Consider the following 25,666-nt stretch of genomic DNA (forward strand, 5'->3'; position numbering starts at 1 on the left):
CCTTCTCCTACCTCAAGATTTCGGCAGCCAAGGTTTTCCCAAACCCCACCATTGATCCTCCATGAAAGCTTGAATACAAGCTTTTAAACACTCATTTGACCCTACCTTACCCCAAATTCTCCCATAAAAACTTGATTTAATCACTTGAGAGGAAGATTGGTCATTAAAAAATTGAAGAAAATTGAGAGGAAGTGAAAGTTCAAAGACACCTAACAAGGTTAGTAATGCAAACTTCAGGTTTTTAGTTTAATTAGTGTATGTGTAGCATCAAGAACATAGAAATAAACTTAAAATAAAAAAAAAAATATGTGTGAGGGGAGAGTGATTTGCTTGAGTTTGATTGAGTTAAACATGTTAAGATGCTTGAATGAGTTGAAAGATTGTGTTTATATGCTTTGAATTAGTTAATTGCAATGGATTAGAGTGGTTAGGGTTTGAGACCTACGATTTTGAGGCAAAAATTTAGAGAAATTTGTAAATGGTATATTTGACCTAATATGAAGTGAAAAATGGTCATTTGTGACCAAATAAGGTGTGTTAGAAGTGTTGGAATTAAAAGCCAATTCGGATTGGATAAGGTCATGTGCTGGAAGCATGACCAAAATCTCCTTTGAGGGACTAAAAATGAAATTTTACAAGCCCAATGGATATGATACCAATTGGGGATGAAAATAGGCACTAAATGACACAATTTTCATTTAGGAAGCATGCCCAAAAAGTGACTAAAACCTAGTGAACAAATTGATCGAAGTTGAAAAATTGCATGCTGCCTCTGCACAAACTGACCAAATGAATAGTGTTTGTTCATTTGGTCATAACTCGAGCTAGGCAGGTCACAATGATATGAAATTTTACCAGTGGTTAGATGAGATATAGATCTAAAACTTTCATGAAGAAAACAAACCCAAATTATGCCATTAACCAAATCAAATTACTGAGCAAAGTTGGGTCACTGAATCTGCAGACTGCAGATTTTCCATTTGAACAGTAATGTTTCAATGGCTATAACTCTCTCTAGAAAACTCCGATTTAGGTGATTCTTAAACCGATAGAAATATAAGCCATAGTAGAACATTTCATATGAAGAAATTTAGATCAAATTATGGACCTAACTTGATCAAATTGCTGAACAAAGTTGGAGCAACAAATCTGCAGAACCAAATTCTGCAGCATGAATAGTAAACGTAATTTGCTTATAACTTGAGCTACAAATCTCCAATTGGAGTGATTCAAAAAGGATAATAAACTTAAGACAATAGGGAACATTTTCTATGAAGGAAATTTTGCCAAATTCCAACAGTAAAAGGGCCAATTAAACAGTACAACTTAGAACTCCAAAAACTGAAAATTGACAATTTTGCCTAAAAGACTTAAGTGTTGAGAAAATGACCAAAACCAATAAGTTTGGTGACCAAAATGTGGTATGTGGGTAAAGTTGGAATTCTCATATCTATTAAGCCTTAGAAAGTCAATAATTTGACTTGAATAGTATAGTGAATAGTAACCCGAAACACAAAATTTCAAGAACGTCGAGTTTAACACGTTAGAGCTAGGTAAAAGTGAAGTTAAATTTATTTTTGGATTTATGCCAAGTTATGGTACTGAAACACTATGAAATTGTGTGTTTCAGTGGAAAAGAATACCGAGACAGAACCCGAGGAGTCGAGTCAAGGCCAACAGGTGACTCATTTGAGGTTTGTGCACAACATCACTATGCTTTAAAATTTGTTGATTAAGTGAATGAAGTATGCATTTTACTTTTGCTTTGAATTGTTGAAAGTTTATTGTGACCTTATTTATGATGTTTTGATTTAAATTATGAAAGTTATTGTGTATATTTGAAATGAAAATGTTTAGCAAATTGTTAAGAAAAGTTTTGAAACCACAGTATCATGACCATATATTTGAACACCTCACTAGCATGACTAGTGGGAGTAATTAGTTTAGAATTTTGATTCCTTCTCTGGAGAAGTGTTGAGGTGTGCTAGTAGAAGAGGATGTAAATGGATATCCATATATTTGAGCTAGCTAGCCTTGTGATGTGATTTCTCTTTAGCCTCTGGCTATTGAGATTCTATTTGTTTCGAATGGCATGATCTGACTATGGGTTTTATGAAATATGTTTTGATACTTTGAAATGAACTTGGTTTGCACTAAAATCTCATAATTCATGTTTTGTGTTTAATGCTCATGTTTAGTCAAATTTTTGAATAAATGTGATTTATATTTTGCATAAAGATTATTTTAGTATGCTGTGCACCACTGAGTCCTAGTACTCAGCGATAGCTTTTATTGCTGTTGCAGATACAAAGGCTAGAGGAGCAGCAAACTGAGTTGCTGAGGTGTGAGGAGCTATCAGCTTAAAGTCATCGGGTATAATTTATACCCTAATTGTAAATATTTCTTTTGATGTATGTATTGCATATAAAAGTATGGACATGTAAATGGGTCTTAAGCAGCTTGTACATAGTTTGTATGAAGTTTGTAATAAAAAAATTTAGTTTGAATTTCCTTTGATGTAAATTTTGTAATGATGTATATATATAAATTGTTTTGTCTCTAATGAAATATGAGTGGTACTATTTTATTTAATTTGAATGAAATGTATTGTTAGTATTTTGAGGATTATTGAAATTTGAACTTGAGAAATTGATTGAAATGAGTGTGGAGTTGTTGAAATGGATTGAGTTTGATTGTAAAATTGAAGTAGTTGTTGAAAAAAAATTTTTTAGAAGTGCTTTTTATAGGTATTTGAAGGACTAATTTCTCAAAATACAGACAGAACTCTGTCAAAATTTTTATAAAATTTATGGAAAACTAAAATGGACAAAAAATATTAACTAGTTTTAATTTTAACTAAATGTTTTAAATACTTATTAGAAAATGCTCACCACTTATCAAAAATAAGAAAATTGTTTTAAAATCCCTTGTAGGGTACTTAATGAGTTTTCGGTAGGTGAAGTTCGGTAGTTTATTAGGTATTCTACGGGATTATGTTATGCCTTACAGAGGGATAAGGTGTGACAGACATGTTTTTCTGTCAGATTTGATTGAAATGCCCTTCAGAGATTATGATATTATCTTGGGCATGGATTGGTTAGCCAGGCATCACGCCATGATTGACTGTAGATTGAAGACAGTCACTTTTGGTCTCCCTCTGTACGGTGATGTGGTAAAACATGGGTAGCGGCATTTATTGCTATCAAACATCATTTCGGCTGCACTTGCCAGAAGGATGATTAGAAAGGGGTGTGAAGTATACTTGGCACATGTGATAGACACCCAAGTGGGGAGTCCAGCACTGAGGGACATCCCTACTGTATGTGACTTTCCGGATGTGTTTCCTGATGAATTGCCAGGATTACCTCTAAAAAGAGAGGTGCAGTTTGAGATTGATATTATGCCTGGTGTGGACCCAATCTCCATAACGCCATATAGAATGGCACCTACAGAATTGAAAGAGTTGAAAGTGTAGTTGCAAGAGCTGCTTGACAAGGGCTTTATCCGCCCTAGTGTGTCACCTTGGGAAGCGCCAGTGTTATTTGTTAAGAAGAAGGATGGCACTCTCTGCTTGTGTATTGTTTATCGGCAGTTGAATAAGGTGATAATAAAGAATAGATATCCATTGCCCCACATTGATGACTTGTTTGATCAGTTGAGGGGTGCAGTTGTGTTCTCCAAAATTGACCTGAGATCAGGTTATTATCAGCTGAAAGTACAAGAGCAGAGTATTCCTAAAACTGCCTTTAGAACCCGCTATGGCCATTATGAGTTCTTGGTTATGCCATTCGGGTTAACTAATGCTCCGGCTGCTTTTATGGATCTGATGAACACTATCTTCAGACCATACCTCGATCAGTTTGTTGTGGTATTCATAGATGATATACTGGTCTATTCGAGGAGTGCAGAAGAGCATGATAGACATCTACGGATTGTACTACAGACTTTGAGGGAGAAATAGCTATATGCCAAATTGTCGAAGTGTGAATTTTGGCTGAAGGAAATATCTTTCTTGGGGCATGTAGTATCAAAAGAGGGCATCAAGGTAGATCCAAGTAAGATTGAAGCTGTCCTTAATTGGAGGCCACCCAGAAATGTCACAGAGATTCGTAGTTTTCTGGGTTTAGGCTGATACTACCGTAGATTTGTGGAGGGATTCTCCATGTTGGCATCTCCATTGACCAAGCTGCTTAGAAAAGATATGAAATTTCAGTGGATGGATAAATACCAACAGAGTTTTGATGAATTGAAGAAATGTTTGACTGAAGCTCCAGTCCTTACTTTACCTACTTCGGGTAAAGAATACACAGTTTATAGTGATGCTTCTCACAATGGGTTAGGCTGTGTATTGATGCAAGATCAAAATGTCATTACCTATGCATCACGCCAGCTAAAACCGCATGAGAGGAATTATCCAACACATGATTTGGAGCTTGCAGCTATTGTGTTTGCTCTTAAGATCTGGAGACACTATTTGTATGGGGAAAAGTGTTACATCTACACAGATCATAAGATTTTGAAGTATTTGGGCACCCAGAAAGAGTTGAATTTGAGACAGAGGAGATGGTTAGAGTTGATAAAAGACTATGATTGTCTGATAGACTATCAGCCAGGGACAGCTAATGTTGTGGCTGACGCCTTAAGTCGCAAAACTATGGCAAGTCTACGGGTTACTCCTTTGTCTATGGTACATGAGTTAAGATCATTGCATGTCAGCATAGAGATTAATGATGATGGGCAGACAGTAGTTGCATGGCATGTACAGCCAGTGTTGATTGATCAGATCAGAATGGCTGCTCAGAATGACTAGAAGTATCAGAAATTATTAGAAGAAGTCCAGCAGGGCAAGAAACCAGAATTCTCCATCAGAGATGATGGTCTACTGCTACACCAGGGCAGAATATGTGTTCCTAATAATGTTGATTTGAGGCAGATCATTTTGAAGGAAGCACATGAGTCTCCTTTTGCCATGCACCCTGGTGACACAAAAATGTATAGAGGGCTAAAAGAGCATTACTGGTGGATGGGTATGAAAAGAGATGTGGCAGAATTTGTTTTCAAATGCCTAACTTGTCAGCAAGTGAAGGCAGAGCATCAAGTACCCGCTGGGTTATTACATCCACTACCAGTATCGGAATGGAAATGGGAGAGAATAACGATGGATTTTGTGATGGGACTTCCGAGGACACAGAAGAGTCATGATGCAATTTGAGTCATTATTGACAGACTGACTAAGTCTGCTCATTTTCTGCCAATCCAGATGGACTACAGTTTAGAAAGATTGGCCAAGTTGTACATTGATGAGATTGTGAGACTACATGGAGTGCCAATATCCATCGTATCAGACAGAGATCCTAGGTTCACTTCTAGATTCTGGGGTAGTCTTCAGAGAGCCCTAGGAACTAGATTGAACTTCAGTACTGCATTCCACCCACAGACAGATGGCCAGTCTGAGAGGGTAATTCAGATCTTGAAGGACATGCTATGGGCTTGTGTGATTAAGTTTGAGGGTAGTTGGGACACACACTTGCCTTTGATTGAGTTTGCTTACAACAACAGCTACCAATCAAGCATTGGGATGCCTCCATATGAAGTTTTGTATGGCAAAAAATATAGAACCCCATTGTGTTGGGATAACGTGGGTGAAAGAAATATGATTGGACCCGAGATTGTTCAGCAAATTGAAGCGAAAATCAGAGTGATCAGAGATCGACTTAAGACTGCGTCAGACCGTCAGAAGTCCTACATTGATCGGAAGAGAAGGGATATTGAGTATGCAGTGGGTGAGAAAGTATTCCTCATGGTTTCTCCTTGGAAGAGAATTATGAGATTTGGTAGAAAGGGGAAACTGAGTCCTCGTTTCATTGGACCATATGAGGTTCTGGAAAGAGTGGGTCCTTTGGCATATCGTTTGGCACTACCTCCAAAGTTGGAGAAGATACATAATGTCTTCCATGTATCTATGTTGAGGAGGTATCGATCAGACCCATCTCATGTACTACCGGTAGAGGAAAATTAAAGTGAATCCAGACCTCACATACGAGGAAGAACCCATAGAGATTCTGGCTTATGCGGTGAAGCAGCTACGGAACAAGCAGATACCGTTGGTAAAAGTGCTGTGGAACCATCATTCGGGCCAAGAAGCTACTTGGGAACGAGAGGAGGACATGAGGAGACAACATCCACAGCTGTTCAGAGATTGATATCAGGTAAAATTTTGAGACGAAATTTATTTTAAGGGGGGGAGAATTGTAACACCCCTATTTGTATGGCCTGGTATATTTCAACATTCGTGGACCGAGTCGATGCAGACAATTAAGGGGATTAGAACCACACTTAAGACAACTAGAGAAGCCATAAATACAAATAATTAGTAATTGTCAATTAGTTAAGTATAAATAAGAAAAACAGAACATAAGAAGTTAAACGAGCCGAGAGTCACAGTGATGGGTGACCTTCTCGGGTAGGGTTGCGAAGTCAATTTAAACTTAAATTTCAAACCGTAAAATGTGACACTGCGGTCCTTAGAACTATTACGAACACAGTGAAAAAGAGAAAATCACGGAAAAAGGTTGTTAAGCTAGTCAAATAATTAGGTCAGGGAGCCGGAAGAAATATTGAATAATTTGCAAACCGAGTTGAACTGCCGAGGGGCAATTTGGTCAATTGACCCCAAGAGCTGACTCCTGACCTAACTGTTAAATAAAATCAGAGAAAAGAAAATTTCGGGACCAAAAATTAAATTAAAGAACTAAGGAAGAATAGAAAAAAAAAGGAAAAGAAAAAAAAAGTTAGTTACATCACTTTTATGACATCAAAATGATGTCAAAATTTATTTTTAATTTCCCACAATTTTTGACTCATTTAAATACATAAAGTAAGACTTAAAATACATAAAATTAAAAACAAAAAAAGCTTCACTTTCTGCTCCAACCAGTTCGACAGCCCTCCTTCCCTAAGCTCCACCATTGTTTCCTCCATGAAAGCTTGAGTTCAAGCTTGTAAACAACCACATAACCCTACCTTGCCCCAAATTCTTTCATAAAACCTTACTACCCTCACTTGAGAAGGAGATTTAGCAAAGAAAGAAGGAATAAAAAGAGGAAATTGAAGAAGGGAACATCCAAATTAAGGTTAGTAATTTAAGTTTAAAAAATTCAGTTTATACTTTGTGTGTTTAGCTCAATTAACTTAGATTTTCACTTAAAAATCAAAGAAAACAATTGTTGGGGGACTTTTAGTGAATTTAGCCAGCTAGGGTTTGCTATGAATATGCTTGTGTTTTGATTGAATTCAATATGTATGAAAGCCTAATTGAGTTGAGGAATGATATTGGTATGCTTAGAATTAATTGAATGAAACAAATTGAGAATTAGGGTTTGACACTTAAGGTTTAGGAGACAAAATTTAGAGAAATGGTGAAATGATGTATTTGACCTAGTTTGAGGTGAGAAATTGTCATTTATGACCTAATGAAGTGTGTTAGAAGTGTTTGAATCAAAAGCAAATTTGGATTTAATGTGGTCATGCTGCAAGGTCCCTTTGAGGGACCGAAATTGAAAATTTATAAGTCCAATTGGTATGAGACCAGTTGGGAATGAAAATAGACATAAAATGATACAATTTTCATTTAGGAATCATGTCCAAAAAGTAACCAAAACCTAGTGAACAAATTGACCAAATCCGGAAAATCTCAGTCTGCCTGTACAAAATGACCAAATGAACAGTGTTTGTTCATTTGGCCATAACTTGAGCTAGGCAGGTCTAAATGACCTGAAATTTTACCAGTGGACAGATGAGATATAGAACTAAAACTTTCATGAAGAACAAAAACCCAAATTATGCCATTAACCAAGTCATTTGGCCACCCAAAGTTGGTGACCTAAAACTGCCAGAACCAAAATTTGCCCAGAAATTATGGGTTAAGTCCAATCCGGCAGTCATGGTTCAAATGGCTATAACTTGAGCTACAAAACTCCAATTGGAATGATTTGAAAAGGAGAATAAACTTAAGACAATAGGGAACATTTTCTATGAAGAAATTTTCGCCAAATTCTAACAGAAAAGTGACCAATGGAACAGTGCAACTTAAGACACCAAAACTGAAAATTTGCAAATTTGCCTAAAAGACTTAGAATTTGAGTAAACAACCAAAACCAACAAATTTAGTGACCAAAATGTGGTATGTGGGTCAAGTTGGAATTCTCATACCTATTAAGCCTTAGAAAGTCAATAAATTGACTTGAATAGTATAGTAAATAGTAACTCCGAAACACAAAATTTTAAGAACGTCAAGTTTAGCACATTAGAGCTAGGTAAGAGTGAATTTAAATTTATTTTTAGATTTATGCTAAGTTATGATATTGAAACACTGTAAAACTGTGTGTTTCAATAGAAAAGAACACTGGAAAAGAACCCAAAGAATCGAGTCAAGGCCAAGAGGCGACTTGTTTAAGGTTTGTGCACAACGTATAATTTCTGTAAATTATTTTCTGCATATTGTTTTGAATAATTTGAAATAGTGAATTGTGACATTATTTATGATGCTTTGATTTAAATTGTTGAAAGTTCTTTGATTTAAATTGTTGAAAGTTAATTATGTATATTTGAAATGGCAATGTTTAGTAAATTGTTAAGATAAGTTTTGAAACCACAATGTCATGACCATATATTTGAACACCTCACTAGCATGACTAGTGGGGGTAATCAGTTTCAAATTTTGATTGCTTCTCTGGCTGAAGTGTTGAGGTGTGTACCAGTAGAAGAAGAAATTGAATGGATATCCATATATTTGAGCTAGGTAGCCTTGTGATGTGACTTCTCCTTAGCCTCTGGCTATTGAGATTATATTTGTTTCGAATGGCATGATATAACTGTGGGTTTTATGAAATGTGTTTTGGCATTTGAAATAAACTTGTTTGGATTAAAATCTCATAATTCATGTTTTGTATTTAAGTTTCATGTTCTGTCCAATTTTTGAATAAATGTGATTTAAATTCTGCATAAAGATTATTTTAGTATGTTGTGCACCACTGAGTCCTAGTACTCAGCGATGGCTGTTATTGCTGTCGCAGATTTAGAGACTAGAGGAAGCGTGTGATTTCTTGAGGAGTGAGGACCTACCTGCTTGAAGTTATCGGGTATAATTTATACCCTGACTGTAAATATTTATTTTGATGTATGTATTGCACGTAATTGTATGGACATGTAAAATCGGTCTTGAGCAGCTTGTACAAAGTTTGTAATAAAATTTAGTTTAAATTTCTTTTAATGCAAATTTTTAGTATGATGTATATATATAGATTGTTTATCTTTAATGAAATATGAAAGAATGAAATTGATTGACAGTATCTTGATGATTACTGAATTTTTGGAAATTGAGAAATGAGGATTATTGAAATTTGAAACTTGAAAAATTGGTTGAGATTGATTATGGAGTTGTTGGAATTGATTGTGAATTTAAAGAAGTTGTTGAGAAAAATTATTGGAAGTGTTTTTTTTTAGGTATTTGAAGAACTGTTTTGTCAAAATACAAACGGAACTCTGCCAAAATTTTTATAAAATTTGCGGAAAAATAAAATGGGCCAAAAATTTTAACTAGTTTTCAACTTTAATTAAATGTTTTAATATCTATTAGAAAATGCTCAGCACTTATCAAAAGTAGAAAAATTGTTTTAAAATCCCTTGTAGGGTACTTAATGAGTTATCGGTAGGTGAAGTTCAGTAGTTCATTAGGTATTCTATGGAATCATGTTGTGCCTTACAAAGGGGTAAGGTGTGACATCTAATCCCATTTGATTTTAAAATTCAATATATTTAAGTGGAAAATTTGATGGTGTTTCCCCTGTTTTATTAGGATTTGCCCTGTTTTATCAGTCACCTGCTTAAAATAATTTCATATATAATCCCAATTCTATTTCCATCAATTCCATAATATCAAATCATAAAATCATTTCTCATTCACATTCATGTCCATAAAATTTGCATATTCATCCATATCAAATTTCAACTCATATTATACACAGAATTTACAAATTTATTCATTTACATGATGTACAAATTAATTATACAAATCTCATAATTTACATTACAAATTAATGAATATTTACAATGTACAAAAATAAACTCATATGGCATGGCGGACCCTACCAAAATACACAGCAGGAGTGAGGTGACACCACAGGACACTATGCAGATCTGGACTCCAAAATATCAATCTGATGTCTATTGGACTTTATCTCTAATACCTACACGTGGAAAAACTAATGCGCTAAGCATTTCTGCTTAGTGGTGCAATATTACAATGAAGGTATAATATACAAATAAAAGTAATAATTTCATGGTTGTAGTAATTTTAAGGAAAATGCATATTTAATGAAGTATGGATTAGTTTAAAATTAAGTAAGATTTATATTATCAACTCTTTAACACCTTATTGGTTAATCACATAGTGATTTTGAATATCTCTCCCTTTTTCCTATTTTTTTTTTCAGAACTTTGGAAACATTTATTTTATTGGGATCTTTCTTTTTCTTTATCTTGATATTTAATTTTCTTACTTCATTTCAACACATATTTAATCCCATTAATGCTTTTCAATACCCAATTAACCTATAACAGACTAACTGGACTAGATAAGCGGGTATCACTAGCATTGGATACACTTGTGCCTCGGGCTGTCATACCATGGGACACATAATGTCAACCAGGTATGCAACATAATGGCTAAAAAGCCATAAGAGTAAATCAGGCATGAAGCCATATGCATCATAATACAACAGAATGGCTGGAAGCCATAATCAATAGAATGGCATAAAAGCTATGATAATAGAATGGCACAAAGCCGTATACAGTACTGCTAAACACAACCCTTCTTGGCATGCCAATCTATCCACCCCATACACACATGTTTAGGCATACATGGGCAATTAATATTCTGAAGTATTCATAGGTCATATAATTTCTTTATATGTTATGCAATGCCCTCACTTTAGGTAGTCCGTACATTCTACTATTCTGGTGACCAACGTCTGTCTGGACAGCCAGAATGTCTGGAACTAGACTTAAACTAAAGTGAAGAGCTATAAATAACCTAAATAATGACTAAAAAAAATTAAAGAAAAATAAAAAAAATGAAGTGTAAATAGGTTAAAGGAGCCGAGGTCCCGGCGATGGGTAACCCTAACGGGAAACGACCGTGAAAACCGTTGTCAATCCCGGACACGTTAGAAACCCTATGGCATAATTATTTGGGACTTAATTGAAGGATTTATGAGGTTTAGATGATAATAAAAGTGTCAAAGGAATGCAAGGAAATAAAGCCAATCGGTAAAGGTAATTATAACCCGATGAGAGGCATTTTGATCATTTGACACTTAGAGTTGACTTCTGACCTAAATGTCCATTAAAATGAGTGACATTAAAATTTTGAAAATCTATTGAAAACATGAAATACCTATGAAATTAAATTAAGGGAAATAAGAGGAATTATTAGAAAAGTTAAAAATTATAATTATTATAATTAATAATTAAATTAAGTTATAGATATATATAGCCATAAGAAGACAAGATTTCATTAAATGAAATCTACCATCTTCTTCTTCTTTCTCAATAGGCCGAACCACCATGGATGGACCTCTTCCTTCACTTTCAAGCTCTCAAGCTTGAATTCTCTCCCTTTCTCACCCCAAACCCCTAAGTGCCTTCACTAAAAATTTATCCTACACCTTGAAGAAGCCTTTGACAGCCAAGAAAGTGTAGAAATTTAGAAGTTTTACAAGATCAAACTTGGGTCACAAGAGGTTAGTGCACTATATGAGCTCTCTTCTTTCTTTAATTATTGTTAACATGCAAAACTAAGTCAAAATTTCATGAAATAAAAAAGAATACCATGAGTAAATGGAACCCTAAATTTCGGCAGCCATGGGAATTGATGGGAGTTTGATGTATTGATGATCATAATTGTATTTACTAGTGTTGATTAATCAATAGATATGAGTAACATGTTGATTACATGTGTTATACATGAATTGAGAATTTGAAGTTAGGGTTTTGCCCCCAAAAATTAGGGTTTTGTGAATTGGTGTCTAATTGACCTTGTTGAGACTATTTATTGACCATTTGAAGTGCCATGAATGTGATTGAAGTTTGGGAGTTAGGTGGAATTGAGAAATTGAGAGTGTTGTTTTCATGTAGAAATTCTGGACCTTAAGTCTAGTGTACTTTCATGACCATAAGTAGAGATTTGTTACTCCAATTGGTATGAGGCTAATTAGACATGAAACCTAGGACAATTTACCACATTTTTCATTGTAGAGACCCTACCTAGAAACTGAACCTAACTTGGCCTAAAGTTGGCTTGAATCCGAGTAATCATATGCTGGACTTGGAAAAATGACCATATGAACAGTAATTGTTCAAATGGCCATAACTTACTCTAGGAAGGTTAAAATGATCTGATTCTTAAACCATTGGAAATGATAGAAATAGGAGCATAATTTTTGTGGGGAATATAGAGTCTAATTCTGCCTCTAACCCAACCAATTTGCTAGAACAAGTTAGGTCAACAATTCTGACTAGAACCAAAATTGACCTAAAATTCCGGACTTTGACCTACTCGACCAATTTTGGTGAAAATGCTATAACTTGGCCTACAAAACTGAAAATGCAGTGAAACTAAAAGCCAAAATTTTCATAAGACCTAGAACTACAACTTTTATGTTTGGACTAAAACCCAGAACCAAATGAAACTTAGGGAAATTGCTAGGAGAAATCAGGACTTCCCAATTTGGAAATTCCTGCACCTGGACAAATTGACCATTTGACACCCGAATAGTAAATGAACCATAAATTTCCATAGAAAACTCCAATTTAGATGAACCAAATTGATCTGAAAAGAAATAAGGCTACAACTTTGATTCAAGAACCTTACTCAAATTTTGAGCGTAAGGACCTCATATGTGGGTTGTAAAGACTGACCTGAACCTGAAATTCTGGATGTACAGGGTTTAGGAGTTGAGGTCAGTTAAACTGTCATAACTCATCCTACATAACTTGAAAATTTATGATTCTTAAACTTGAGTGGCCATAAGACATAGGGTAATGACTCATATGAAGGACATTAGCTCTAAAAATGATTGTAGCATGTCCAAATGACTAGATAAAATTTGACTCAAGAATCTGCCTGTTTCTGGAATTAGAAAGAGGCAATGAACCATTTTTGGTAATCTGACCATAACTTGAGTTCTAAAACTGCAAATGACATGATTTAAAAAAGAAAATAAAGATAAGACATAGGGGACTAACTTCCATGAAGGAAGTATGGCCAAATGGAGTATGCATCTTGGCCAAATTGCTAGAGGAAATTAAAATATAAAATATAAAATCTATGAAATTTTTATGGACAATTTGGAATAAGAATGATGCCCCACTTAAATAACTTAATGAACACCTAAATCATGTGAATAGGTAGTTGGGGCTTGTATCCCCATCACAAATAGAACTTATGATACATTGCCAATATAACTTGAAATATGAATTGTAATTAACATATATAAATTGTTAAATGTATAAATGAGGTGAAGCTATCATTAGGACTTATGTTTCCCTTGTAAATAGAATAATAATACTTTGCATAATAAATGGCACATGAGAGAGAATAATGTGAATTATAAGTACTTAGTATGCAAAACACCTCTTGAATTGTGAATGATAATTCACATAAATAGAGTAATGAATAAATAAATCACATGAATGTGTGAATGGGACATTTGTTCTCATCATGAGAAAGGAAAAATGCTTTGAGTACAAATGGTAAATGAAATCAATTGATGTGAATTGTAATCGACATGAATGATATGATGAATGCATAAATTATGTGGAAATGTGATTTGGAAATTTATGCTTCCTCCATGAAGGGGATTAAAAATGTTATAAAATATAAATGGAACATGTAATGAAATAATGAAACAAATGAACACTTAATGGTACTAATATGTCCATGTATTACCTAGACACATGTATCAGATTGGATAGATTGATATACCAATAGGGGATTGATTTAGCAGTACTGTGTAAGGCTTTATGCCCATTATTAAGGCTTTATGCCTGCATTTATGGCTTGTATGCCCGATTATGTGTTACCATGGGTTCTTAGCCATATTGATTGTATACGTGGTTGACGTTATGCATTCCATGGTATGACAGCCTAAGGCACCACGGTGTCCAGTGCCAGCTATATTGATTGCATACGTGATTGACGTTATGCATCCCATGATATGACGGCCTGAGGCACCACGGTGTCCAGTGCCAGGGACCCGCGTATCCAGTCCAGTCAGCCTGTCATAGGTTACTTGGGCAGTGAAATAAGTTAAAAAATATTAGCAATTAAATAAATAAGTGAGAAAGATCTAAAATGAACTAGATCGATTCTAAAAATTTATTTATTATGAAATGATCCAAAATACATAAATAAGTAAAGTAATGAAAAGACTAGAAAAATAAATATATCTTAAATAATTATTACAAATGCATCATCCATAGTAATATAAACATAAATTCAATATTTTGCATACTTTTATATATTGTATATTATTATTGTAAACTTATAAATTAAGTACTTCCAAAGAACAACAAAAATGACAAATGATATTTAATATTAAAAATTTCTTATAAAATCAAATAATTCTTATTATGCCTTACCCCTCCGCAAGACGTGGTATGATCCCGTAGAATACCTAATAAATTGCCGAACTTTGTCTACTGATAATCTATTAAATATACTATAAGGGATTTTAGCAAAACAATTTCGTTTTAAAGTTTAGCGTGGTGATAAAAATTAATTTTAAGTGTTTTCAATTCTGGTAAGTATCATAAAATTTATTTAGAAATAAATAGGCATTTTTAAAATTTTGCGAAAAATCCACATGGTTACGGCTAAAACTATATCAAAATAGTTCTTCAAAACCTGTCGGCAAACAATTTACAAATGTATTATATTCAATTGGAACTCAATCAATTCAAATTGTCTCATTTCATATCAACAAACCTCATCATAATAAAAATAATTGATCATTCACAAGAGTCAGAAAGAAATTTAGATGTTTACATTCATTGAAGTAATAACATTAATATTACAAAAATATACAAGTAAATAAAATCTCAAAATAATATTACAAATATTTCTGTACAACTGCTCGAATGTAATTACATACATATAACTATATGATTACATCAAAACCTAATATACAAGGGTATACCTACAGAAGATAGTTCTAACACGTCTTCAAGTCGCAGCTTCAAGTGATCTCACTCAGTTGCTTTATATTTTCTTTCACCTGCGACAGCATACAAAGCTATCGCTGAGCGGTGAACATACTTTGACAAAATGCGATACAAAATATACTTTGACAAATCATAATAAGAGATTGGAAATATTCAAATTCTTCATAATTCATAAAATCAAGTTAGTATTTTCAATAATATAAATCATTTATTTAAATGACATTTGACCAAACAATCAAAATTTACCAAATCATAAATATACATTTGAAATATTCACAACAATTTATGGGAATAAATATTTAACTTCACTCAAAAGGAAACACAAAAGAACGAATCAATTGTTGCAACCAATTTCTTTTAGTTCATTTATGCATAAAATTTCCTCTTTAAAACATAATTGCTCACTTCAAAATTCATTCTTATTCTCACTAATCTAATACAAGACTAGTCCGTAAGGGCTATCTCTAAAAATTCATCTCACCTCTTGCTAGAGGGAGATCGAATCAAATCATTGTGCACATGCCATCCATAACAACATAATTAAATATATTATGAAAGGGCCATCTTCAGCTTTTATCTCACATTATACATGAGGGAGATTAAAGTCATATCAATGTGCACATACCATGTTATCCAAAACGAAACAAAGTAAACACTAATGTCACCTCAACAAATGAGGGATAGGTAATAACCATATCAAGCATTAGTTGTGAGATATGAAAATAACATAATAAAACTCATTTCCCTTTTGTGAGCATATAATCACAATATAAAATCATTTCCATGCAAATCTAAACAATCAATACTTTCCATGCAAACCACAATTCAAATCACAATTTCCAAAATAAAATTCATTATAACAATAACAATACTCAAGTAGTTGTTGAATAAAATCATAACTTGGTGAATATAAAATATGTAATAATAAAACTATTAAATCAATAGAAATATGCAAAACATTTATTAAATTAGTACTAGTTGTGCACAAATCTCAATTGGATCTCTTTATTTGTCTTAAGCCTTCCCTTCCTTAGAAGTCTCTTCGTCCACTGAAATCACACAATTATCAAACTTGAATACTCATTCTAAGTCCCATTTATAGTTAACTAAATAAAATTCTAATGAATTCCCAAGTTCTAGTTGATCTTGTGTTCTGGACAGTTTTGAACCTTGATTTTAGAACCCAAATTCAATCTACTTTCAGTCCTCATTTAATGACATGATCTTAATGAAAGTTGTTCCTCTATGTCTTAGTTTTATTTTCCAATTTGAATCACTCTATTTGGAGTTTTGTAACTCTAGTTATAGTCAATTAATCAAGCATTGGTCCAGTTATCAATACTATTCCAGAACCTGACAGATTCTAAAACCTCATTTTGCCCAGCCAATTGGACTAGCTAAAATCTTATTTTGGCCTAATGTTCTTCATATGAGTTGTTCCCCTATGTGTCCTGATCACACAGGTTCAAAATCATAAATTTTCAATGTCACACCCTACCCCTCCATAAGGCATAACATGATCCCATAGTATACCTAATGAATTACAGAACTTCGCCTACCGATAACTCATTAAATATACTACAAGAGATGTTAAACCAATCTCAATTCATTTTAAGGTGTAAAGCGATGTTGAATCATTAATAAAAAGATTTTAATTGTAGTTTAGGTCATGAGTTAAAACCTTAGTTAATTCAACATTTCGAAAATTTTATAGAAAATCCAGCAGAGTGCCGGCTGTAATTTGAGAAAACAGTTCTTCAAAAACCTATTTAAAACACTTCCAATAATTTCTCAACCACAACTCCAATTAATCTCAACACCCTAAACTCAATCAACTCAATGGTAACACAATTTCAACACAATTTAACTCAACCAATACAATTTTAATAAATCTCAATATTATTAAATACTCAAAATTTACATACAAAAGCCTCAAATTACAGAAACGAAAACCAAAAATAATATTATTACAAACTTTATTGTACAACTGCTCATTAAGTTCTACAATACATATGAACAATTAATTTAAAATCAGGTCATTTGGACCTTTCTATACCATGTTATGACCATTTAAACATGTGCTGTTTATTTGGTCAATTCTGTCCAGCGGTAGGGTATCTAATCTGGATTCAACCAAATTTTAGACTAACTTGTGGTCAGTTTTTGGGCTAGTTTTCTACATAAAAAATGTGGCTTTGAGTCTTAATTTTCATCTTTAATTGGCCTCACACCAATTGGAGCAACAGAATTCAACTTATAACCATTTAAAGGGACAAGGGTCAAGCTGCTAGAATTTGGCCATTTCACATTCACAACTCAATTTCAATTTCAATCATTCAATTACACTTATTGGCACACTAATTGACCAAATTAAGCAACAAAAATGCCAATTGGTCATGAATTCACTAAAATCCCTAATTCCATTCAAAACCCTAATCTCCAAGAACCCTAATTGTCCAGTTGCCAAAATTCAAGAAATTAAGATGTACTAATCACCTATTCTTACTCATCTAAGCATGAATACACAATTAATTAGATTAGAACACATCATTTCCTCATAAATCCATGGCTGGCCGAAATTACCCAAGTTCCCTAACATGCCATTTTTGTTTCAATTTTAACAAATCTCACTCAAATTAAATGTCCAGTTATGAATTGAAAGAGAGGAATAGAAGGATTTTCACTAACCTTTTTTTTTTAATTTCCAATTCTTCAAATCTTTAATTTCCCTCTTCCTTTTTGCTTCCAATTGGTTCTACAAGGTCTAAGGGTGAAGATTTGTGTTGGAATTTAGGGAATTTGTGGAAGATAATGAAAGAATTTTAAGCTCTCCTAACTCATCAATGGTGGAATTTGAGAGAAAATGAGAGAGATGAGAGAGAGCGTTGGATGGCCAAAAGAAGAAGAAAGTGAAAATGTATTTTATTTTTTTTTCCTTTCTTCCATATACCTCTTATGTTTTTAATTATTTTCAAAATTTTAATTTCCTACATTTTAACGGACATTTAGGCCAAAAGTCACTTCCAAGGGTGAATTGATCATTTTGCCCTTTACCAGTCTGATCCGTTTTTCCAATAGCACTAGATTGCTTCCTAAACTCTGATTCAATTATTTGGACTGGTTCTCTATTCTTTTCTATGGTTTTCACATTACCATTAGCTTCGCAATAATCCTTAGGCCTGGGGTGCCATAAGGTCCCACAAGAAATCAAGGTAGCGACTGAGCTCGTAGTCACTTCCTGGAACGGTCACCCATCACTGTGGCCTCAGCTCATTTAACCCATTATGTCTTGTTTTCTTTATTTCCATTTTACCTTCATGTAATTGTTATTAATTTTTGTTTATGGCTTTTCTAGGTAACTTCAATATGGTTTTAAACCTCTTGACTGTCCAGACCGACACTAGTCACTAGAATAGTAGGATGTACAAAACTAATGAATATAGGAGTGTTACAATTCTTCCCCCCTTAAAATAAATTTCATCTCAAAATTTTACCTGGTGTTAGTCTCTGAACAGTTATGGGTGCTGCCTCCTCATATGCTCTTCACGTTCCCAAGTAGCCTCCTAACCTGAATGGTGGTTCCACAGCACTTTCACTAGTGGTATCTGTTTGTTCCTCAGCTACTTCACCTCATATGCCAGAATCTCTATGCGTTCTTCCTCATAAGTGAGGTCTGGGTTTACTTCAATCTCTTCTACTGGTAGAACATGCGAGGGGCCTAATCGATACCTCCTTAACATAGATACATGGAAGATATTATGTATCTTTTCCAACTCTGGAGGTAATGCTAATCGGTATACCAGAGGACCCACTCTTTCCAGAACCTCATATAACCCAATGAAGTGAGGACTTAGCTTCCCCTTTCTGCCAAATCTCATAATCCTCTTCCAAGGAGAAACTTTGAGGAATACTTTGTCACCCATTGTATATTCAATATCTCTTCTCTTCAGATCAATATAGGACTTCTGCCAGTTTGATGCAGTCTTGAGTCAATCTCTAATAAGCTTAATTTTGTCTTCTGTCTGCTGAACAATTTCTGGGCCAATCAGCTTCCTTTCATCCACTTCATCCCAACACAGAGAAGTTCTGCACTTCCTACCATACGGAGCTTTATATGGAGGCATCCCTATGCTTGGTTGATAGCTATTATTGTAGGCAAACTCAACCAAAGGCAAGTGTGTATTCCAACTACCTTCAAACTCAATCACACAAGCCCGTAGCATATCCTCCAAGATCTAAATTACCCTCTCAGACTGATCGTCTGTCTGTGGATGGAATGCCGTATTAAAGTTCAATCTAGTTCCTAGGGCTCATCATAAACTACCCCAGAATCTAGAAGTGAATCTTGGATCTTTGTCTGATACAATCGATACTAGCACTCCATGAAGTCTCACTATTTCATCAAGGTACTGTTTAGCCAATCTGTCCAGGCTATAGTCCATCCTTACTGGCAGAAAATGTGCAAACTTGGTTAATCTGTCCACAATGACCCATACTGCATCATGATTCTTCTGTGTTTTAGGAAGTCCCATCACAAAGTCCATTGTAATCCATTCCCATTTCCACTCGGGGACTGGCAATGGCCGTAGCAAACCAACTGGCACTTAGTGTTCAGCCTTCACTTGCGGAAAAGTTAGGCATTTAGATACATATTCAGCTATGTCTCTCTTCAAACCCATCCACCAATAGTGCTCTTTGACCATTTTATACATTTTAATTTCACCAGGATGCATAGCAAAAGGAGAGTCATGTGCTTCCTTCATAATGATTTGCCTCAATTCCACATCATTTGGAAAGCACACTCTGACTTGGTATAGCAACAACCCATCATCATTCACTGTAAATTCAGGTTTCTTGCCATTCTGAGTTTCTTCCATCAATTTTTGATATTTTTCATCATTCTGGGCTGCCATTTGGATCTGTTCTATTAACACTAGTTTCACTTACCAAGTAACTGTCATCTGCCCCTCATCATCAACCTCCAAACTAGCATGCAGTGCTTTTGATTCATGCACCATGGACAAAGGAGAAATTTTTAAACTAGCCATGGTTTTGCAGCTCAAAGCATTAGCGACCACATTTGCCTTTCCTGGTTGGTAGTCTATTAGGCAATCATAATCCTTAATGAGTTCTAACCACCTCCTCTGCCTTAAATTCAGCTCTTTTTGGGTGCCCAAATACTTCAAACTCTTGTGATCTGTGTAGATATAACACTTCTCCCCATACAAATAGTGTCTCTAAATCTTTAGAGCAAATACTATGGTAGCAAGCTCTAAATCATGTGTAGGATAGTTGTTCTCATGTGGTTTCAGCTGACGTGATGTATAAGCAATGACATTTCGGTCTTGCATCAATACACAGCCTAGCCCTGTAACACCTCGAACCTCCGAGTTATAAATAGTACCATTTTGGTCCATGACTAGTACTATTCAAAGACACCTTGAGGACAAAAAATAAATGAAAAATTAATTGAGATAGACACAATAAAAATTCAAGTGAATAAAAAAAATCTAAGGACTTATCGGGTATTATAAAAAGAAAGATTATGACCAGATGAGGGACATTTTGGTCAATTCACCTCCAGAGTTGACTTTTAACCAAAATGTCAATTAAATTAAATGAAATTAATGAATTGAATTATGAGGTAAAAATTGAAAAAAAAATTCAAGTAAAAATATGTAAGTAAAAATTTAAGAAATGAAAACTTAAACTTTCATTTCCATTATGACAAAATTAAAATGAAGGACTTATGGGCTTTTGATAATTAAATTTAATTATTTAATTAAAAGGAAAAATTAAGTGTAAATGTAAAAAAAAAAGGGAATAAAAATTTAAGTTTAGTTATCCTTATGACAATTAAAATTTATAATTTTAATAAACTAATTTTGGGGATATATATATATATATATATATATATATATATATATATATATATATATATATATATATATATATAAGAAGACAAATGTCTTCTTCATTTTTTTTTCATAAGGTGCCACCACCCTCTCCTCTCTCTTCCTCTCTCTCTCTTTTTCTCTTCTTCTTCCACTTCTTCTCCTCATTGATTTCCCCTCCCAAGTTTTAATTCCCTTAAATTCCCTTCATAAATCCCATAACCCATTAAAAGAAAAGATCAAAGAGAACTTTGATTGAGGCATTGGAGCAAGTAGAGCAAGAGAAATTGGAAGAAAAATTAAAGTTGGAAAGAAATCACTTGAGGTAAGTTTCTTTTCATGTTAGATTAGTTGTATAAGCCTTGAATGAAGTTAAATTATGATAAAATTGTTAGTAGTATGCCCTAGAGCATATTATTTAGTATGTATCTTGTACATGTTTTTATTAATAAAAGGAATTTTCACTTTTCTATTTACATAATATATTTATGTGTAATAGAAAAGGTCCATTGATATTTTGTTAGAAATTCTATTATTAAGTTGTTAAGAATATGAGTAACAATATTTCTAGTACAAAGTATCATAAATAGGTTCACAATCGAGGATGCTTCACAATAAGGACATGACTTATCCAGAAAGATTGTATTCATATTTGTTCCCAAGTTATTTATTTGAGTTTATATAAGATGGAATGGTGAGTCTCATGCCATATGACAAACATGATAGGCACTTATACATGATAAGTAGGTCAAACTAGTGACACTTATGACAATCACATGGTGTTTACTCTGGTCATTGTATTGTCATAAATCATATCAGTGCATATAATCTTTAGACCTGAGATAGCACAGTTATCTTGTATATAGGTGGTTTGAGTTTGATATTGCTTTCATACTTGTACTGTGTATGGGTATATGGGCATATGTTGGCTCCTATTAGTTATATATGGAGGTATGTGTTGATCAATATGGAATCTGTTCCTCTAAGTAAATAGGGATAAAATCCTATGTTCATTTAATTGTTCTTGATGTTTCAAGTTCCTGGCCAGGACAGATAGATTTAATCAGAAAAGAGTTTCTGATGAGAAAATCTTTTTAATCAAGAACTGGCATTAAAAGAGAACATAATATTCATAGCAAATAGGGTTTGGCATAAACCATGACTCCAGCTTGAATTGGGATTTTGTAACAGAGAGATTCTAGTGCATGGCAATATATGATTATAGGTTCATTTAAGGTAAACCTTATTACTAATTGGGTGGCCATGGCATGCTATGCCAGGTGTTAACCATGGTCAATGAGGTGCATAAAATGATTTAGAGAAATCATTTATGGTAAGAAAGAGTTTTGATGATATTAAGAGTTGATATCATGTCTCATTGCCAATTAGTGATGAGCCTAGTAAGTCACACACATACACAAGTAATCACCAACTTAAATATGATTTAATTAATTAATTAAAGAGTTTAATTGATTAATTAAATAGGTTTGGTTTGCAATTAGATTGTAAAGTCTCTAGCATGGCTTGAAACCAAATCTAGGTTATTGGATGTATAGTATAAGTTAAATTTATATTTAAAGTGTTTAAATATGAATTTAATTAATAAGAAATTAATTAATAAAGATTAATTAATTAATTTATATTTGATATAAATTGATTAGAAGAAGAGAAATAATTATTATGGGTTGAGAACTCAAAATTAAGACACAGGGGTATTTTGGTCATTCCATAGGGTGATATGTGGCACCATGAGATGGTGACACATGGCACTACACATAAGCTTGCCAAATGTCTTTTAATCATGTAAGATGATTAAAATTAAGATTAAATACAGGTTTGACACTTGGCACATTGTGATTGGGTCAATTAAACCTAGAACTAATCAGAAGGTGACATATGGTAAGGGTTTTAAGTAGTGACCTAGCTATATAAGTGTAAGGATGAAGGAATAAAAAAAAAACAAATCTGCTCATTCTCAAAAGGTGCCGCCACCCTTGGCTCCTCTCCCTTCTCTTCTTCTAAATCTCTCATCATTTCAAAGAGATTAGCAAATAATCTCTTGAATTAAAAATACTAGAAATTGTTTCTAGTATCCTGTTTACATCTGTAATCTTTTAAAAGGCAAAACTTGATTTTCTAATTCATAAAAAAAGCTTTAGAAGCTGTTCAGGGGCTGCCATAGGTGATATTGGTGTGGACAAGCTAGAGGGACAACATCTGGTGTCCTAAAGACGCATCTCAAAGGTGACAAACATACTACAGTGCAACAAGAGGTTAGTGCAGTTGTTCTTGATATAATCTAGGGTTCTTAAAATTAATCTGATTAGTTCTAAAATCTTAAATGGCAAATGTAGATCCAAAAACATATTAAAAGAGTTTTAATATGTTGTTTATCATTGAAATCAAATAGATAAAAATAAATCTTGCATGATGCATGTGACCCTAGGTGAAAACTTTTTGAATTCAATGATATAAACTTGTTTTTTTCATGCTTCCGCTCCTTCAGAAATTTAATGAGAAATTGAAAGGAAACATGCATGGAACCTAAAGTAGGGTTTTGGCCAAATTGGAAAAAAATTAGGGTTTGATGTATTTTAGTGAAAGTGATGATGAAATCAAGCTTAGTTGAAGTAGTATGCATGATTAGAGTAAAAAAATTGCATGAAATGTGTATAAATTTAATTATGGGAGATTAGGGCTCATGGGAAAAATTGAGTTTTGCTACTAGAGAGTGAAATTGGTGTGTATAGTGTTGAATTATGATCATTTGAGGTTTATTTAGTTTGAATTGACATTGTGTTGATGAATGGAAGTAATGAAATGGTAGGATTAGAGAAAATTGTAAACTTTGGTGTTTAAAAATTGTGAGTTTTGTGCTAGGAAGTGCCATTGATGTGTCAATGCTAAATTATAGTCATTTTGGGTGAATTAAATATGAATTGAGGTTGGTTAATGGAAGTAATTGAAAAAATGAAAAATTAAACTAAGGGCAGAATTTTGCACACTGAATTCAGTGTGTTTGGAGGCCCATAACTTAAGCTACACAACTCCAATTGGTGTGAAACCAATTGAAAAAGAAACTTAAGACAGAGCTAGAATTTTCGTGGAGATCCCTATCCCGAAAATGACCTTAAGCTATCCGAAATGAGCCTTGAACCTAAGACAAAATTCTGGAACCTGCAAAATTTGACCATATGAACAGTAAACTTTGCATGGCCATAACTCTCTCTAGAAAACTCTGATTTAGGTGATTCTTGAACTAATAGAAATTTAAAACATAGTAGAACATTTCATATGAGGAACTTGAGGCCAAATTATGGACTTAACCCAATCAAACTGCTAAGCGAATTTGAATCACCAAATCTGTAGAAATCTGGAAATCTGCAAATTTACCATATGAACAGTAAATTTGCATGGCCATAACTCTCTCTAGAAAACTTTGATTTAGGCGATTATTAAACCGATGGAAACCTAAGACATAGTAGAACATTTCATATGAAGAACATTAGACCAAATTATGGGCTTAACTTGATCAAATTGCTGAATGAAGTTGGATCGATAAATCTGCCAGAACAGAAACTACAGGGTGAATAGTAACATAAACAGTAATCATGTTTTGGTCATAATTTGAGCTACACAGCTCCGAATTAGGCGATTCAAAAAAGGAAAATAAAGTTAAGACCCAGATGAACAGTTTTCATGAAGAACACATCATCAAATTTTGATCGAAACTAGGTAAAAATTGGGTTCAAAGATTGGGGCACCAAGCTATACAAAACTAAAATTTTCTAAAATTTGCCAAGTTAACTTGGGATGCATTAGACATGCATGTAATGAGTTTTTGGCAGCCATTAAGATTGGCATTGAGGTATTATATTTGTGTATTTTTGGTAGAAAAAGAAGTTAGGATGGACAAGGAATAGTGAGTAAAGAGAAAGGAGAGCATTGAAGGTTTGTGCATAACTAACCTTTTTTTTGTTTTTAAACTTGTAAATTGTTTGGAATTTGTTTATTTGAATGAGTCTGCTTTGGACAAGTTTACTTTGACTGAAATGTAGTTTTTCTCTTGGATTTGAGAAATTTAGGTGTTGCCACCTTTATTTGGATATTGTGATGAATTTAAATGTGTTTATTGGTTTATAAATGTGATTGCTGAGTGGGAAATTTTTGGAAACTGTTTTAAAACCACAGTTAGCATGACAGTCCCTTTCAGAACTCTCCAGTAGTAACGGCTACTTGGGGTTTGATATTTAATATGATTATGTCTCCCATTAATAACGGTTAGTGGGGTAAGACTACATGAGTACTCATTAACTAGCTAGCCCTTCCCTCATTAATAACGGTTAGTGAGGTTGAGATTACTTTGTCGTGGTGTACAACACGACACTAATCGTGAAATTTTGTGTCATGGCCTAAACTATGTGTTGATGTTGGCAACACTAATGCTTTGTGAATTGTGATTTATGAAGTGTGATTTCTCTTTTTGAAAT

The sequence above is a fragment of the Hevea brasiliensis genome, chromosome 6, assembly GCF_030052815.1.
Source record: "Hevea brasiliensis isolate MT/VB/25A 57/8 chromosome 6, ASM3005281v1, whole genome shotgun sequence".
NCBI lineage: Eukaryota > Viridiplantae > Streptophyta > Magnoliopsida > Malpighiales > Euphorbiaceae > Hevea > Hevea brasiliensis.